Source organism: Magnolia sinica, chromosome 9 (assembly GCF_029962835.1).
Source record: "Magnolia sinica isolate HGM2019 chromosome 9, MsV1, whole genome shotgun sequence".
In the NCBI taxonomy this organism is placed as follows: Eukaryota; Viridiplantae; Streptophyta; class Magnoliopsida; order Magnoliales; family Magnoliaceae; genus Magnolia; species Magnolia sinica.
The window spans coordinates 42,246,668-42,254,030 of NC_080581.1; positions in this window are offsets into that span (position 1 = coordinate 42,246,668).

Consider the following 7,363-nt stretch of genomic DNA (forward strand, 5'->3'; position numbering starts at 1 on the left):
CATTTCAGTAACATGTCTCCCCTTTAGGCTTTATAGACTGCAGGGCAGTCTGGTTACGCAGACCTGCACAACCGATATGGTGTGCGCGGGTCCGCGCAAACCACCAGAGCCTTCTATTTCTCACCTTCAGTCTTCCTCCTTGCTCTGCTTCCTCTCCAAAATCTTCAATCGGTTCAAATGAATGGGGGGAGGGGGTATTTATAAGCCCTCGCACGTGTGGTGCCTCAATTTTGGTGCCATGGGACCCACCTACCATTAATCTTTAACTGTTCAAGGAAATCACTTCCTGAAACCAGTTGCATGTGACCGCGCAACTAATCTTTGTGTTGCGCGAACCTGCGCAAACAACCTCAAAGACACTTCTCTTTCTTCTTTATGTTTCCTTTCATTGTCTTATTTCCAATCTTCCTTTCTTCAATCCTTTCTCATTTTTATGCCTCAACAGATGCCCCCTTGATCCTTTCTTTGTTTCCTCAAAAATCAAAGAAAGAGGATCAATTTCTTCACCATGACATGGTTTGCACAGGTCCGTGCAACCGAAACCCGCATATTGTACTCGACCCCATATAGTATAAATACCCCAATCTTCTCTCATTCTACACTTCATTTCAGTTTGTAGCAAACCTCTGTCTCGGCGATTCTCCCCCGCACAACGAACTTCGCTTGTGCGAACCTGCACAACAACTCCTTTGTTCTCGCAAGCCTTTTGGCCTTTACGCTGACCCGTGCAACTGACTTCTATTGCATGAGTCCGCATAATCAAGACTTAGTGAAATCTTCCATCATGTCCCGTGCTCAAGCTTCCTCTTCTAGAAGAAAGAACTGTCCATCCTTTTTTAGGTTGAAACAACCTCTTTCTTATTCTTGGAAACATGTGGAGATAAATGAAGAAACTTTAGATCTTCATAACCCTTTCACCAGTAGTCAAACCATTATCCCTACCAATTTACCGCGACACTAGTCGATTTTGCGCAGTGAACCCTTTGATCGATAAAATATCTTTATCTCGGTAGACGACTGGGTTACAAGAGAGCCGAGAATTCTGACAGGATATTTGGGAGAAAATAGGCTTTGTCAAAGAGCGGGTAGAATTCACAGGATGAGATTTTTGCGCCCGCACTATAATCCTCAGCAACCTTCTCCTTCCCACTTCTTTGAAATAGCTCAGCAACTCTTCTTTCTTGAGAAATTGCCCTGGAGTACAGGGAGATTCACAATTACAGGCCTGATGTCTATCCGTGATTTTTACAGTGCCTGGGTTCACACTATTGGTCGAAGACATACTGCCATACCGGAGCAGATTACACTTTCTGACACCATTATAGCCACATCAGAACACTTTTGCGTGGATGCTACTATCCTCAGATGCTTTCTTGATCATTGGTATCCAATCACCAACTCATTTCATCTTCCCCGAGGTGAAATGAGCATTACTTCATGGGATCTATTTTTTATAGCAGGTCTTCCCATCATGGGTGATATCTTTGATGCGTATATACCTTTTAATGAAGAGCTTGCTCTTACTTCTGTAGGAGGAGGTATATCCAAAATTTCTAGAACTACCCTCGAACTTTTCAGTGCACTGGCCGCCTTCCCTCATCCTAATCGCATCTCTTCTCTTGAGTGGTTGGCTCACTTTTCTCAAAAATTGCAGTATACTCCTTTCCTCTCAACTTCTATTTTCATAATCCCATTCTTTACATTAAAAAAATTTTAAAAAAAATTGCTGAAGTATTGCATCTTCATCTTGACAGCTTTGTAAGCCACAACCATTCAGAACTCAAGGACATCTGTAAGAAAACAGAACATTATGTGGAAAACAGTTCTTCCTGTGAATTAGCTGTCATTCTTGCTTACTGGTTAAGCTTAGTAATATTTCCTGACCTCGATCAAGCAGACATTATTAGGCCTTCATTTTTCGTGATTACGGAAGCAATGGCGGAAGGCCAAAAATATTCGTTAGCTCCTCCAGTTCTGTGTTCTCTCTATCGCGCTTTTGGAGATGTTATTTCTGGTTCGAAAGATCCTGTCTCTGAAGCCTTTCCTATCTGTGCTCCTTGGCATTTCTTCGTAGGTTGGCTAGGAGTGTACTTTCCTTGGACATTTGCTGACTCTGGAAGGGCATACTCGAACCCCGATCGACTCCCTCTTCAGCATTTTCAATTGAGACATATGATTAAGGAATCAAGTGGATGGATTTCTAGAAGAATAAAAATCAATGATCCCATTGATTTTCACCAATTTCCATTGTTTAGCTATCCTAAAGATGTAGACGCTATTGATGATGATTCTATCTCATTTGGTGAGCATTCCTTCCTTGTTTTTATCAAATCCAGTTTTCTTCTATGGAGAGAAGGTAGCATACTCTAGCGCGAACCGTATTACCCCAATAGGTTTGCTCGCCGGTTTGGCTTTGATCAAGCCGTACTTGAGACTTGCGACATTGTCACAAGAGCAATGAGAAGTTATGGCATTGGGCCGTATAATTGGGCCTTGAAATGGAAACGGCTTTTGATCGTTCAGACTGGATCGCGTTTCATAATTCCTGGCCATAATTACCCAGTTAGCATTTCTTACTCCTGGATGCGATGGTGGGTTCACCAACATTACTTAGTAGACAATTATCTTCTAGTAGATCATACCATGTGGATTCCTCCTCCTTACCTTAGGGATTATCAGAAAGACCAGGGCGTTGGCTACTTTGAAGAAACGAGCCCTCCTTTTCCAGACCAACTTGGTACGAAAATCTCTTTAGAAAATGCTATTTATGAAGTAAAGCTTTCTAATGCCCATGAAGGATGGATAACGTTCGGCACTCCTCTGACAAATACTCATGAATTTCCTGCAAAGAATGACGATTCTTTACAGTTCTATCCTCCTCCACCTTTGCAGATATTACGAGATAATCCTCCTTCATCGTCAAAAAGGCAGGAAATGTCAGGACATCGTCATCCACCTCAGAAGGACAAACATATTATCATTGAAGACTTATCCTCTTCAGAAGAATAAACATATTTTGAAACATTTAACTTTAGAGTAAGAGATTCCAAACATTGGATATAATTGTGATTTCTGCATATAGAACTTTGTGATTCATGTCATTATATCAAACAATCGACATATTTTGGCATATTTCAGATGATTCATCTCAAGCATATTTATTTGTGCAATTATCTTGACATGATATTGGATGAAGAATTAAAATAAAAGCATTGACCTACTATGATTGTTAGTGCGGGATTTCCTATATGATTTTTTTAATTGGCGGTGCTAAGTTTCAATTTAGTCAGTTACACACAGTTTAAGCTCTTGAGTAGTGGAGCCCACGCAGTTTTTAGACTCTTGAGTAGTGGAGTCGGGTCTCACGTGATAGTCTCTGTAACTCTTAGGAGTTCGCTGGACTTCTCACAGCCTGGTGAGTTCACAAACCGCGATCCATTAGAGGGGCCCAGTGAAGCTACCAGGGCCGTGAACTCGGTTGGAATTACGCACAGGGTTGGCCGTGGTAACTCTCTAGAGTTCACAGAGCTCGCAAAGCGACCTTTGGGGTACCAAATCTAGGGCCGCTAGTCCGTCAATGAGTAGGTTTAAGCCCTTCCTCTTGAATTAGTACTAAAATCATGCCAAAGATCTGGGAGGTCTTACGCATGGTTGGCCTATCTATGGACATGGCCAAAGAGCTCACACTGCGTCCCACTTTTTCCTCGTCTACAAGGTCTAACCCATTCACGAGAGAAAATTTCTCCGTTCCTCATAACGCTGCTGAAAAGCTATACAGATGGCATTTGTCTTACACGTGACTAGCTGTTGAGGACTTTTTGGCCTTTTAGGCTTTTGGTCACTGGCTCCGTCAACTGCCCGCATGGGTATGTGTATGATGGCCTTCACGGGCTTTTTAGGGCCATTGGCTTCTCGCCACTGCCCTAATGGCAAAAATGATAGGCCTTAAGCATAGTTGGCCGCTTTAGGGCTTAGATAGGTTGCCTTAAAATGCCTTAGAAGACAATAGTAGGTGTGATCATCGTTGCTGTGAGAATGATAGATATCTCTGATTGAGATTGATATGTCACAACTTCTGCTAATATCTTCAAACGGTATCTGTTTGTGTTGTTCATAATATATCAGCTTGTGTTATTCATAATATATCAGCTTGGTGACGATACCAATTTCAACAGAATTTTGCAGAGCTCGCTTGATGATGACGATGTTCACTTTCTTTTCACAACCTTATTGGTACATAGTCTTGATATGCTTGCAAATTTCTTCTTTATTCATTCATTTGTTCGTACATAGTCATGGTCTTGGTTATTCTTGCCCCCTTTTTATACAGAATCATTATTCTGATGATATTCTGGATCAAAACAATAGCATCTTCAAGGACAGTATCTTTTGATGAAGCTAGCATTGACCGGTATACCGATACCTTGTCCATCTTGATTCACGACTCTGTATGCTCCATTGGAGTACACTTCTTTTATTATGTACGGCCCATCCCATTTAGGCTCGAATTTGCCCCCTGTTCGATGGGTGACCACTATAGGTCTTTTCAACATGAGCACCATATTCCCTTTTTTGAAAGAGCGATATTTAACCCATTTGTCAAAGGCGGCCGATATCCTTGCTTGATATGATTGCAATCGTTGTTGGGCTGCCAGGCATTTCTCATTAAGCAAATCTAGCTCTTTCAGCCTTATTTTTACATTTTCATCATCTGTAATAGACTGATGTACAGCCACCCTGAGTGACGTTACTTGTATTTCGATCAGGATTATTGCTTCTACACCATAGACTAGCGAATACGGTGTCGCTCTTGTTGTTGTCCAATGGGTAGTTCTGTATGCCCACAATGCTTCTTGTAACCTTTCATCCCAATCACGCTTGTTCCCGGTCACTGTCTTTTTCAATATCTTGACTATCGTTTTATTAAACGCCTCTGTTAATCCATTGGCCGGTGGATAGTAAGGTGTTGAAAACGAATGATTAATGTTGAATTTCTGACAGCTTTTCCATGCCTTTGTTTTTGAAGGGAGTGCCGTTATCTGTAACAATTTTCTTCGGAATACCATGGCGGTATATTATTGCGTGACGGATGAAATTGACCACATCTCTCTCTTTGACATTACGTAATGGCACCACTTTTGTCCACTTGGAGAAATAATTTGTCGCTGCCAAGATATATTTCTTTCCTTTAGACGAGGGCTGATGAATAGGACTAATGACATCAAGTCCCCAAGCTGAAAAGGGCTAAGAAGCAGCCGACTGATGGAGATCTACTGGAGGAACATGTATAACATCTCCATGAATTTGGCATTCATGACACCGCTTCGCATAATCTATCGCCATTCAATGTATTCTATGGAATAAATTTCGTCCAGCTCAATGTGCCCCACATTCTCCAGAATGTGCTTCTCGCAATGTCTGGCTTGTTTCTTGTTCGCCTAAGCAATATAGCAACATTCCATTATAAGATTTTCTGTACAATACTTCGCTGCTTATGATGAATGTTTGACTGTTGCTTGATTTTCTGTCTCTGTGCTATATCTTCTGGCAGGATGTTATATTTAAGATAATCGATGAAAGGCTAATGCCAATCATCTATCGTTATCTTTAAACACGATATAGGAAGTGTCTCCACAGTTTCATCGATGACCTCTGAATACGGTAAAAATCTCCTTTCTTCTATAGTTACTTGGAGAGGGCTTTGATTTGGACAGAATAGAGCCGCTGTCAAGCTAGCCAAAGCATCCGCTCTTGCATTTTCAGACCGCGGTACGTGCTTGATTTCGACATGACAGAACTACTCTAGCAACTATTGTGCTTTCCAGCAGTATGGCAAAAGTTCTTGCTTTCTCACCTCGAATTTAGTCGTTAATTGATTTATAATTAATTTAGAATCTCTAAAGATATGCAGCATTTTTATCTCCATTTCTTGAGCCATTTCCATTCCAATGATGAGGGCTCTGTATTCGGCCTCATTGTTTGTGCACGTATTATCCAACGTGAAGGAGTAAGGTAACAAGTCATCTTGAGGAGTAATGAATATCACTCCTGCCCCCGCTCCTGATGCTCGAGCAGCACCATCGAAATACATCTGCCATGGGCTTTGTGACTCAGCCAACATAACTTGTTCATCTGGAAAGTCATCACTGATGGTTTCATATTCTGCTACAGGATGCGCTACAAGGAAATCTGCCACGGCTTGTCCTTTTACCGCTTTCGCTGGCTCATACGTAATAGTATACTCTAAAAGTAACAACATCCATTTGGCCAGTCTCCCAGACAACATCGGCCTTGTCATCAAAAACTTTATCGGATCTGCTCTTGAGATCAAAGTTATGTCATGGGAGAGACAATAATGTCTCAATTTCTGAACCGCAAATATTAGTACCAGACATTCTTTCTCGATCGGAGAGTAGTTATATTCTGCACCCATCAGAGTTCGGCTTAAATAGTAAAGAGTAGTTTCTTTCCTAAACTCGTTTACCTGCGCTAACAAAGCTCCTAAAGAATTCTCAGCTGCAGATATATATAGAATCAGTGGCTTTCCTTTTATCAGGGCTATTAATACTGGCAGCTGTTTCAGCAATTCCTTTATTGCATCAAATGCATTTTAACAGGCTTGGTCGCATACAAACTCTATGCCTTTCTTCATCAAATGGGAAAATGGCTGACATCTCCCTGCTAGATTTGAAATGAAACGGCAAATATATGCCAACTTCCCATGTAAACTTTTCAATTCTTTTAATGTCTTTGGTGGCGGCATATTTTGAATGGCTTTAACTAACCCCGATTCGATTTCAATGCCCCTATGCCGGACAACAAAATCGAGAAATTTACCTGAAGACACCCCCCGAATGCACATTTGGCTGGATTCATCTTTAACTGTTTCTTTCTGAGTCGATGGAACACTGTTGCCAAATGTTCGCGATGCCCCTGATGATCTCCTGACCTGACCACCAAGTCATCGACATAGCACTCAACATGCTTGTGCATCATGTCTTGGAAGATATTCTGCATCGCTCTCTGATATGTCGCTCCAGCATTTTTAAGACCGAATGACATAACTTTATAACAATAAATTCCCAGCAATGTTTTGAATGTCGTTGCTTCTTCATCTTCAGGTGCAATTCTAATCTGATTACATCCTGCATAGCCATCCATGAAAGACATGATAGTATAATGAGTCGTACTATCAATCAGTAATTCAGTGATCGGGAGAGGAAAATCATCTTTCAGGCAGGCTTCGTTCAGATCTTTGAAGTCAACACACACCCTGACTTGTCCGTTTTTCTTTTTCACGGGGACAATGCTCGATATCCACTTGGGATACTTGACCTACCTGATAAACCCAACCTTTATCAAC